The 12,673-nt window shown below is 39.0% G+C and overlaps 1 protein-coding gene and 1 pseudogene across 1 annotated transcript in view; one reads left to right on the forward strand and one right to left on the reverse strand.

Annotated features, from left to right (window-relative positions):
• LOC129726923 (chaoptin) overlaps positions 1-12,673 on the forward strand; it is a 471,022-nt gene that overhangs the window by 81,299 nt on the left and 377,050 nt on the right. The gene's annotated exons all lie outside the window — the stretch shown is intronic.
• On the reverse strand, positions 10,586-10,686 carry LOC129733503 (U6 spliceosomal RNA; annotated as a pseudogene).

Consider the following 12,673-nt stretch of genomic DNA (forward strand, 5'->3'; position numbering starts at 1 on the left):
CACATCACCTTCTGGATTCTGACGCATCACACATCCTCCAATGAAATCTTGCCACATTTTGACAACACACTAACGTTCTGGATTGCTGGCATTCAAAATAGGTGGGCCGTTAAATTGTCAGTGTAGAACAGCTTTCCAGATCCATTAACAGAAGAATACGCCTGCGAAGATGGCGCAAAAATGCAATCCTAGAATCTGGCAATCAAAATTTCAGCTGGCTGTCTGATTTTCAGTGTGAAAACAGCCTTACACGTTGTTATCAAAGTGCCTTGTTGAAATTTGGTAATATTATTTGAATCAAATCTTTACAAAATTTTAAAATATTTTGCTTTCTTTACTTGCAGAATCTCCACTCGACGCCACTGCTTCTACGTCCCATATCGTTACGATTTTCTAAATTCGCTTTTCCAGTCTCATCAAATAACTTCTTCTGATGATGTTCCAAAAGTTTAATTGAGATTTTTTTAAGTTATACTATTAGTGAAACACGAATTAATCCACTTAGCGGTGAGACCCAGCCTTTCTCATTCGCACTTTATTGTTTTTGCCAAAAAACTTCAAATTTTCGAAAAAAATTACGTCTTGATAATTTATACTAGATTCATAGTTTACTCTAAATATTAAAATTGGGTAGCCTACTGCACAATATAATCAAACATTTTAAACTAAACATTCACACATACAAACATTTACAGATACACAAATTACATTTGAAGAAATATGTTTCGAATATATTAGATGGATTTTTTGTGATTGTCAGTGGGTTTTCAGGTAGAGGAATTTCATTTTGAAATTGCGAATTCCGTCTTTGGAATACATCCTAGGATTGCCGAATACGATCCAATGATAGTATTTCTAGTGCTGGGACTTTTAACTGGATGCATTCGTGATCCGGTTATCCGAAGCTCGGATCACGGATGTGTGAACGAATATTATTCGGATGTCCGGATATCCGGATACGGATAATCGAATAGTCGGATATCCGGATTTTTTTTCTGTCTTTTAGGCCCGTTCGAATGAAATGAAACGCGAAAAATGGCTTTTTCCACAATCCCTTATCCCTTCGTAAATAATCATTTGCATAATTCCCATTAAACTATGTTCGGATATAATATCCGGATATCCGGATATCCGGTTGATCCGAATTTTGAATATTTGTCGGATATCCGGATATTTTAATCCGGATAGTCCCAGCACTAAGTATTTCCACACTTTGCGTTTCAAGAATAGCGATGTTGTATTTCAAGTAAATGAATTTATTATTAAGGTAGTAAAATGAACGAAATGATTCCCAATTTTGAAAAATTTAATTCTTAGCAACGCCGAGAATATTTAACTTAAATAAAAATGATGTTGGGGTCACATATTTTATTCCATCCAGTTTATTTTAAACAGTCTATGCGTTACGTTTCTTTCCAAGTTAATAAGTTAATAAATTAATATGAAATAAATTACTTGTTAGAGACAACCCGTTCTTATGACACCTGTTTTTTTCAAATAAGTTATGCAATCTTTGAGGTAAGAAACTTCCGTTATTTTTACAATTTTATACATAATGGTTCAAGTAAAAGTCTAACTGTAATAAAATAATTTAGAATCTTTGGGACAAGTGAATCTTTTATTTGACTCTAGCATCGCCGAACCTATGTGGCAACTAGAATTTTCAATTGACACTAATTTTGTGAAAATCGGTTCAGCCATCTCTGAGAAAAATGAGTGAGTTTAAACAGCTTCTGGATAACATTTCTTTATATAACTTTTGAACCATTAATTTAATCATTACGAAATTTATTAGTTAAGGGTTCTGGAGACGGCCCGTTCTGAGATATTGATGTTTCGTGATTGTTACATTTTGATACATAACCTCTAAACTAAAAATCCGATTACAATGGAATTCAATATCAACCTATGGCGCAACTTGACCTTCAATTTGCAATCAATTTCATAAATATCGGTCCAGCCATCTCTGAGAAGTTGCGCACACACAACCACACATACACAAACACATACACACATGCATACCGAAAATACTCAGTTCGTCGAACTGAGTCGAGTGATATATGACATTCGGCCATTGCGAGCACTTTTATACCTTTGGTTTTGCCAGTGATTGTTATACCTTTCTAGGAGAAAGACAAAAAGTAGGAGGGTGGTATCCAAGACACGACCGCATAACGTTGGACTACGGTATTTTCATATTCCATTAAAACTAATAGTAGACGGCATTGTAACTCTAGTGTTTTCTGCAATTTTCGATTATTGTGACATTTTATTACATAGGGGGGAGGGGGGGTTAGCCTAAGTGTGACATCACATTTCAACTCAAAAAAATAAATTAATAAATAAATAAAAAAGTCACATACCTAACCACAGCATAATGTTCGTTAATTCTGTTTCGCCGAGCATGTTCGTTTATGAATGACAGCGTAATTTCATTAATTTTTAGTATTTCTCAATCCAATCAATGCAAAAATTGTGACAAAATATAAATAAGAATGCTTGGCTATTGTAACATGTAAAGAAGATTTGAATTGCGAATTGATTGAAGAAGAGGAACTAAATATTGATGGTCTTTTAAAATTCAGCAATGATGCTGCAGTTACTGTCTCGGCTTTCTATCTCGTTGATATGCGACACCATCAACAGCATCCTTGGACTAAGAACTGAACGCCTTTTCTAGTTATCTTCTATAATTTTTTTCCTTTTAGTTTCAGTTTTTCTTTCAGTAAATAGTTCTTATTAAGAAAAAATGCATTCCTTACAAATTTCTCGATTTTCAATCAATTATTACTAAAGAAGCCCCTCCCTCTTCTATAAAAACGTGACGTAATTAAGGGGGGGGGTCAAGGAAATTGTGACAGCTTGTGACAAGGGGGAGGGGGGGAGATAATTTTTTCCAAATTTTGCGTGACATCATTAATGAATCGTCCCTAAGTGTCGATCAATCATCGGCAGTAATTTTTCTTCGATGAATAAAGACTGACTGGAGGAGTTTAAATCGCTGCTGCAAAGTCGAATTTACAACCGTGTTCGTTTAGGCGTTTCAATATTTTTGAAGAATGTTAACGAATAAACGAGCTAATACTAAATCTTCGATAAACACTCACTATAGCTACCCGTACACGTGCTATAGCAATGTGAGGGTAGCTATAGCTCAAACGATTGAGAAATTTAATTCGATGGCGTGCGCTTTTATAGGCGATCAATATTTGCTACCACCCGCTTCCTGCTGCTCCAGAAAAAACAGTTCGCTTTGCCGGTCAACTCACGAAAGAAAAATTCAATTCGATGGCGTGCGTATGATACCGGTAGAGTTTTGGAATGTGAATGATGGGGTGAAATGTTCGAATGGTACCTTATATACCAAGGTTAAAGAATGGTAGGCAAAGTAAAAAAGCATAGAAAATAGAAAGTGACTTCGAGTGAAACAACAACAATAAATCGTTTACAAAGTCAGATCGGTTGTATCCGTTATGAGGTAATGTTATGAGGTAATGATTGGTTGCTCAATATGATTTAGACAATCGATGTTATTTACCAATTTTTAAATAGTGATTCTCAAACAAAGGGTTGTTTTAGTTACATTATTTTAACCGTAAAACGAATTTCTGATCGGTTGATGCCAACCCCCGATATTCTGAAAAGAAATGACTGATATATAAGCGTTCAAAGACTGACGACTTTTCCCTGGTTTTTCCTGGTTGATCAACTAGATTTTCAAATTCAGGCGTCTAACATCGATATAAACGTTAATCCAACGTCAAAGTTAAGAGTAAAGAGTGAAAAGCTAAGAGTTAAAAGTTTTAAAGTTAATGTTCAGAGTTTAAATTTAGTTTTACAATTTTTTTTTTCAAGAATGGTTAGTGTAAAAATATTTTGGATATTTTTTTTCCGAAGTTTGGATGGTTTGTGTAAAAAACAGTTTGTCTAATTTTGATAATTCAAAGCACTAATTGTGAAATTGAAAGTCAATATTTTTGTTATTGATGCATATGTTTATGCTATTTACATATCAAGCTGCTATTTTAGGATATCGAAAAAATATTTTCTGTTTGCCTTAGCATTTACGTACAACTTGCTTAAAAACAAATATGTTTCAATTTATTTGCATTACTTTTACGCAATGAACAAATTCAAAATAAAGCCTCCAAACGCGGGCGTAAAATATTTGACCCGCTTTTATGATTTTTTCCGGATTTATTTACCGCAGGTAATCCGCATTTAATAATACATACGAAGCTCGCATGAAACAGTACCACAAATATTGACCTGCGAAAGGTTTGCGTGGTGTTTACTCACCACGGGATAAAACATGGTAAAGTTGATGAACGGCATTTTTCAGCTGTCTGCTTCATTTAGTCAGTTACAATGGTGAAAAAAAGTTAAATTAAAAAAATTAAAAATAGTCGAAGTCACTTAAAAGAGGCCGTCCGAACGGAAATAATTAAGTGTACTGCAATAAGGAAGCCATTCGGTAAAATAAAGTTTTGGTTTCCAGCGAAGTAATAAACATCATACCGAAAGTATTAAACAGGTCTCTGGCCGTCGTAAAACGAGAATCAGTAAAAATAACAAACGAATTTGCATAGTAAATGAGTATCGTCAAGCCACCGAGTAGACACGATAGGGTCAACCCAAGGCCACGGGGACCAAGAAAAGTTTTACCCGCAACAGGACAAAAAAAAACAGCACCGGGATTATTTGCCACCCAACTAGCAAATGTACCCGCAAAAAAGCTCCTTTGTCCGTGGAGGACGCCAAAGTGAGCATATTTCTTGCCACAAACGAGCGGCCCCTGCAAGCGGGACACTAGTTTTATGGCGAAATGATGACAGCTCCGACTCATTCATCAGCGGCGGCGGCGAGTGGCGGCGGTGAAAGTTTGTGGAGCATAAAAGTGTCATCTGCCGCATGATCACATAATTTCGCAATAAAACCCGATGACGATGGAAATCATAAAAAACACATTATTTATGAAAGAACGAAGATATCAGAACATATTCCATTTGCGCGAAATGGGAAACCGCGTCGCGTGCGGCCTCGCCAGCGAAGTGTTTATGATGGCAAAATTATGTGTGCCCCGGTCGGCGATTACAACCAGGAAGGCCACGACGGTGAGGAGCGGCGGATTTTCGCCAAACGCCATTCATTTCGCTCAAATGAGTTCAATAAGCATCAACATTAATTTTGAATTGCGAAACATCCATAAAGGGCGAAATGTGCAATCCGGAAGGCTGCGTTGTATAAATAGATTATGAGCTAGATGAGGATGGGGGGGATCGTCTGTGATGAGTTATCATTTGATCATATGATGTTGATGTTTAACAACGTCGTCGATGGGGGAGCTGCGAATCTTTATGAAGAATATGTTTCATTTTGTTAATATAATGTAAATTTATTTATGTTGTTTCTCGCTTTTAACTTTTCTTCGATAGGGTTTGACAAATTAAAAAAATGAACATGTATTTAAAACCCAGGACAAAAACAATGCTGAAAGACACAAAGCTTTAAGGGCTATTCCCACTGCTTCCGTTCCGGGACCGGGCCGGGACCGGGCCGGGACCGGGCCGTGGCTGTTCCGCGTGTCGTCCGGGCTCGTTTGAGATTGATTGCATGCGTTCTTATGAACGCATTCACACCGACGCGCCGTGCCCAGACCGGGGCAGCGTTGAGTTGCCGTCGTGCTGCCGCAGTGCGAGAGAAAAACTATCGTTGCCGACGATACTTTGTGTTGGCCGGAGAGTGCACGGAAGGCAATCGGGTGGATGCGTGTATGTTGTAGTGACATATTTCGCGCGGAGTGAGCTGCGGTATGAAAAAAAGAGAAAGACGTTCTTTCACATACAAACATCAACATTTCTCAGCCAGAGCGCAGCGCAGGCACGGTTCAAGCACGGCGCAGTGTGAATGCATGAAAAGTCCCGGACGAGCCCGGTCCCGGCCCGGTCCCGGAACGGAAGCAGTGGGAATAGCCCTTTAAGCTGACGACGCGTCTCGGATACTGAAAATTCTGCTAACCCGCTTTGTCCAGGAGAACAATTGTTAACATCCGCTTCAAGAGTGTTCTCGCCGCTGCAAGACCGAGTCTCAAAACGTTTGATGTTAATATCGCCAATAGACACGTAGGTGGGTACTTCTTCACACAGCCACAACTCCTGCACCGGATGAAATCGGCTACTTTATTGGGAATACAGAGCAGCAATCGGAAATTACAAACACTTTTACAGTATCTGATTAGTACGTACATACTACATCTTCAGAGCAACCCGGACTGTGTCTTTCCCGACGTGTGAAAACAAAGATAAAAAACGTACGAGGACCACTTGTGAACACACGTTTGTCCTTCCCATTTGAACTCAGGAGGATCCGGTGACGGGCAACGCTAGAGAAGCAGAGCCACTAGAGAAAATTTTCACAGCTTCATTGACACCGCTTGCGATGCGATGATGGTTGCTACATTAGAAGAAATAAAAACTCTAACCAGAATGGGTTTTTAATGGTCTTAGCAAAGTAACATTATTTCCGTGTGCATCACAGTTCGTGAGAGATGCCTTAGAGTTGAGAACTATAATATGATTTTTAACATTTGTGTCTACACCTTAATAGGTGAAGGGATCTTTAATCTTATGAATGAAACATAAAAAATTGAGAAAAGTTCATAGTTATTTGTCGAAACAGTCTCCTTTTAGCTTAGTAAGTAGTAGTTTATTGAGAACTATTACTTGCCCTACTTGTTCTTAAATCAAGTTACTCTAACTGTGCATTGAAAATATCAAGAAAAACTAATAAATGGAACAGCTGAAAACAATTCAATCAATAACAAAAGTATACACTGAATATTGAACGAATTCCCTTAGCCTTCATATTTATTTCCGTTTAAATACACTAGTTTAGCTGTTCAACAATCGCATAATTTGCCACGACATAATTCTTGAGCTGTCGTTTATTTTACTGTGAAAGAGTACAGATTAATTCCGTTTCGGTTGTACGTAGTACGTTCCTTCAAATGTTATCCGGAAACCGTTACTCTCGTTTTGGCTACTTTAATTTATTTGAAAATGGAAGAATAATTAGCTCCGATTGTTTCGAACATTGCCACTGCATCGGCTTCGAATCGCGCGAGCGGGTTCACTCTCTCTCTCTCACACGCGCTTTGTTTCGAAGCCTCTTCGCTAACATGTGAATCAGAACAATGAAAAAGTAATTAGTTCCATTTTGTGAAATTATATTAATCGCACTCGGCAAGGATTTTGGCTAAATAATTTATTCGTTCGACACTCTACAAGTGTTGTTTGCGGTTGTGTTGTTTCGTTCCATAATTTATGAACGGATCAATGAACAAAATGGCCGGCAATTTATTTGCAGCGAGCACCAACCTCACGTAGTAGCGCTGCCTCCATTTCCGAGGGAGCTTGGGTCTTGGAACAACGCTTTTCAAATCAGCGCCAATTGTGATTCGAACTACAGTTTTTTTTTCTTTTTGTGCACTCCCAGTGTTAGAACCGAGGGAAAACCAATCGGTTCTTGCATTCGCTCTAATGATTCCGAACTGTGTAAATTCTTTTGGTACGGTGAATGCACAGCGTCGGCACAGCGTTCTACATCTATTCAAAATCTGTGTCATGGCAATTTCATTTTTTCATGCACATTTTCAATGAATTCGAAATCCCATTCGTAATTAGCAATAAATTTCAAGCTTCAATGCCCATGGAAAATAGCACCCTGCACTGTCCGGAAGAGAAAAATACTTTCGAAGGCTCATTCTGCAGGCCCGGTTTGCTACTATTGCTCCAGGCAATGGGAAACTTTTGCTGCCAGATCGTAACTTTTATAGTTTTCAGTCGGAGGAATTTACCGACTGCAAAGCTTGCAGAATTGAAATGCCTTCGAAGCTCTGCGGTGCGTCGAAAGGCCGAAAAAATGTTGCTATTGCACTTTGAATAAATGCCCCACTGCAGAGCGAAGTTGGTCGTATTCCAATGGGAGGCCTTGTTACGTTCGTAGGTTTTTCCATACGGGAAATAAGGAAGAGTGCTGATTCAGGTGAAAAATTGAGATCATTTTTATTGCCAGTTTGCGTTTGGGGAGAGCAATTTTCTTCTCGATGCGTACCAGCAGTTCTAAGAGCTGTACCGTTGTGCTGGATACTATTAATTTTCAATAAAAAAAATTCTAATTTACTACTCTACAGTCCAAGTAGACGATTATCTCTTAAAACTCTTCCACAATGTGCCAATTTGTCACACAATTTGTCATTAGACAAACCAGCGGTTAAATTAGCTACAGATTTACGGACCCACACATGCGTTCACTCCAAGCCAGAAAAAAATGCCTCTCCAGTACAAACATTTTGCACAAATCCCTTCACATATTTTCCATTCCATTTACAAAATTACTTCGTCGTGCTTCCCCACCTCTTTACCGGTCGGCTGTGAACCACAACCAGAGTTCGTGCATGACCTGTATTATCTGGAATGTTTTATCCTTTCCACCGTAGTGCTCGAGGTTCCTTCACATTCAACGGTGAGCAAGCCTCGAAAACGGCGCTCCTGCCAACCGAAGCCAGCCCGGAATGCCGTATGTTGAAGTTATCAATTTGTTTGATTAAATTTTATTATTTCATTTTATCTCCGAAACTATTGCCGCGCGCCCCGTGCCGAAGCTGGTGGTTTTTGGATACACATTTACCACAACTATCATTTTGGAGTGACGAATATAAATGAAAAAATCCTGTATAAGCTTCGTAAACCTTTGCTCCAGCGCCAAACGAAAAGTTACACCAAATCGGCTCCATATTCCATAGTGAGACTCGCACTCCGTTTGCCAATCGACAAAAATGTAGATTACCAACGGATACATAGCACGTGAGCCCCTTCATTTCACATGAATATTCCCAACTAGTTTATGGTAAATGGATAAAGCGAGAATCCGCGTACAGTAATCAGCAAATAGAAAATATAGAACTCGGCTTCACACGCTTCCGCTTTATTCCGGCACTACTGACATAGGCAGCGTCGGTTGAGCTCATAAGGGGATGTCCTATGGTCCCATTTCACCACCACAGCCCATAATTGCGATGATGTATGAAAGCTTTTTTTCCGGCACGTTTCGTTGGTTTTTGCACCCGAAGGCAGCACCCGCCGTTTCACAGCTCAGAACAGAACATTAGTTCCGGGGGAGAAACATAACCTAACGCAGCTCACGGTATCCCACACCCCGTCAACCGGCGAAACAAACCACATGTATATAAATATTGGAATTAAAGTGTCCCCGCTTGCGGTGAGCATCCTGTCGATCGACGCCGTTTCGTTCGTTCGGGCCCACTGTCAAACGCAGCTCCTGCTGGGCCAGGTAAAGTGCGTAAAAAGCGTTAGACGTTCAGGGCCGAAGCGTGAAGCACAGCGTGCGGCCAAAAAAAAGTTTAATGAACTTTAATGATAACAATGACCGCTTCCATTCCGATGGTCTAAATATAGAGTTAATTGACAAACTAACGATTTAATGATATGAAAGTTTAATTGTTTCGTAAGCATGGAAAGCTTTTTACGATTCACTGTATAATAATTTACATTTAAATAGTCAATGAACGGTGCGCAACAAAGCTCTCACCATTTTTTTTGGTAATAAAATGCAACTTTATTTTGGAAAAATAGTTCCCTAAAAATCATTCGCATTGTTGCCCATCGCTAACTACCGCTTTGCCCCATCGTGTGGCAAAGCTCGAATACCGTTACGATCAATAATTTGGTTCCATTTGCTTAGTTAGTTTTCCAGATGTGCAAAATTTGGTGTTTCATTTGTATGGGACCCCTCTCTTCCAGAAGAGGAAGGGGTCTCAAACTGTCTTAGTCACCTTTCTCGGCCCCTAAAACCCCTATATACAAAATTTCGCGCCGATCGGTTCAGTAGTTTCCGAGCCTATTTGGATCAGACAGACAGACAGACAGAGCTGCATTTTTATATGTTTAGAAGACTAAGACGTTGGCCACATTTTTCCTCCTCCCAAAAAATCAACGGGGCTTATGGATGATATCATGTTGTGACGCTTAGCGCGTTGATTGTATGCAAAACAATACTAAACTCTAGTATTATCAGTGGACGGATGTTAGTTATGATAAGATAACTATTTTTAAGAGTGATCAGTAGCGTTGCAGGAAATTCCCAAATCAATGACTATCCTGTAGCACAACAGAATTGAAAAACAGTAGTTTGGCGCGCTCACATCACTTACTCTCAATACGGGTTGTATTCTAGTAGGGATATGAATGCATGAGAATATTAAAAAGAGAGAATAGGACAGAACAACGTAAAAGATGAAGTGTTTTCTTGCTATCTTTAGCAATATCGCTTACCGCGCAACGCGCGTGCTACTAAAGAAACCGTCGGTAATTTAGCCCATGATCAATTCAAGAACAATATTAGAACTGTTGTTTATCGCATAATATATATGGTGTACAGTAGGGTGTCAATGGAAATCGAGCTGAAGAATTTCGTTTAGCGGTAAGTATCAAAAGTTTTGTCTTTTCGAAAAAAATCGCCATGAGAATTACAGCTCTATCGTACATCAGCTTCCTTTCGAGAATCAGCTATAGTGGAACGCTGCACGATTTTGCGTGTCATCTCAGCGCACGGGGCACCCTAATCATCTCTGTATCGTTCCAATTTTTGAATATGAGGGTGGTATTCATGATACGACCGCATGACGTTGACTACGGTATTCTTATATTCCATTAAAACAAATAGTAGAGGGAATAGCATCTCCAGTATTTGTTGCAATTTTATTTAACAGTGCATTTTGGTATACTGAGACGGTAAAACGGTATAAATAATAATATATACTAAAAGAATGGATCTCTCTTATTTAATCGCTGTCATTTCATACATATTCGAATCAAACCTTTGTTCGTAGCTGCACTACCAAGACAATCATTTAATTTAGCGAATTGGGTAAAATTTTCCTATCTAAGCAAAAAGCAAACACAACGAAACTATCTGAATTGGAGACCAGAACGATTCAAGAGAAAATTTTAATTTTAAAATTGTTTGACATTAAATCGATAAAGCTCATACTAGGTTGGCTCCAGCCCAGCCAATAACTTCATGTATTTAAAAAAAGTGGAAGAGGTTGTTTATAATACTCGACCGCTAGTTAACGTAGAATTACGACAGCCTGTCTTATGTCGATAAATTTTTTGCAATAGCTTTGAAAATACACTCGATTAGGGTTAATCAATTCAATGGTGTGAAGCGGTCGAAATTCTGCTGTGTTGTCAAACTATAACCGTCTTCTCCAAGACGTTACAACCTTGCTAATAAAGTGTAGTGATTTTTTTAAAACAGACTCAGCACCTTGAGAAGAACGTGCCGAACTTTTCTGTTTGAAATCGGATTGAATCGCAGTATCAACAAATCGTAATAAACATCACACTGCTGTGCATTCGCAGCAGCATCAAACCACAGTTGCAGTTTAGTAATAACCATTCATTATGCTCTTCCAAATACATTTAGTAGCCTTGGAAAAGGTCGGTTGCTGCAATTGCAATTTTCATTCGATTATCGCATAAATGCTTCATGGTCAGATAGCGCACGATATTAGCTCTGACTCTGAAAAGGGGTGTGACTTATGTATTTTCAGTTATACCATTCTACAACGTTCGAAAAATTTTAATTCGTATGTCGTAATACAAATGTACGAAAAATACATCTCATACATTCTGGCTCAGAACGATCTTTTGATAAGCTCCGCCTTTTTTTTTTAGTTCCTACAGATTTTCTCAGTTTCGTAACACAAAAATGATTTCTTGTGAACATTCTGTCGAGCCGGACCGATAAAGCTCTCATAGAGGCAACGAAATAACATGTATTGGGTCATGTTTTGCGGCTTGGAAGAAGAAAATGTTCCCGTCTCCGTGTCGAATAGAAGCAGATTGTTGCGTGTTTGATATTGCCTATGGTAGACATGAGTCTGAAGGTGGAAATTCTGCTGTGATGTCAAACTATAAACATTTTGTTTTAAGACGCAATAGCGTAAGTGCTGCATATTTGTTATCTGCTATCATCCTGCACGAGAAATTACAACCAGCCCTTCTCAGGGCCACCAACACGTTCTTGAGGTAATGTTGAATTTTTCTTGGCTTGCAAATGCTGAAATTTGCGGTTTTCCGTCTGTTACACATGATATAGGAATAGGTTATTTTTGTTACATACATTTAACCGTAAAAGAATTCCCGATCAGCCATAACCTCGAAATTATGAAAAGAAATGACTGATATAAAAGCGCTCAAAACCTGACCACTTTTTCCTGGTTTTCCCTGGTTGAATTACTAGATTTTCACATTCAGGCGCCTAACTTCGATATAGACGCTAGTTAACGTCAAAAATTCCACTCCCACAGACAGGCAAACATTCTGTTGCGTAATCTGAAAGGAATAAACTGTCGACAAGTCATCTTATTTCGCATGGAACGTTGTTTCTTCCGTAAAAGCAAAGCAAAGCTTTGGTGCTACATTACGTATCGGAACTCGACCTTCTTTTTATTATACACAGACTTCGCAGCCAACTGTTAAGTGTACAGGACAATTGTGGGGATAGCGCTGAGATCCTACTGACCCTAACAGTCTCTCCAGAGTCGAGACTCGACCCTACGACTACTGGCTTGTTAGGCCAGCATCGT

Source organism: Wyeomyia smithii, chromosome 3 (assembly GCF_029784165.1).
Source record: "Wyeomyia smithii strain HCP4-BCI-WySm-NY-G18 chromosome 3, ASM2978416v1, whole genome shotgun sequence".
Classification (NCBI taxonomy): Eukaryota; Metazoa; Arthropoda; class Insecta; order Diptera; family Culicidae; genus Wyeomyia; species Wyeomyia smithii.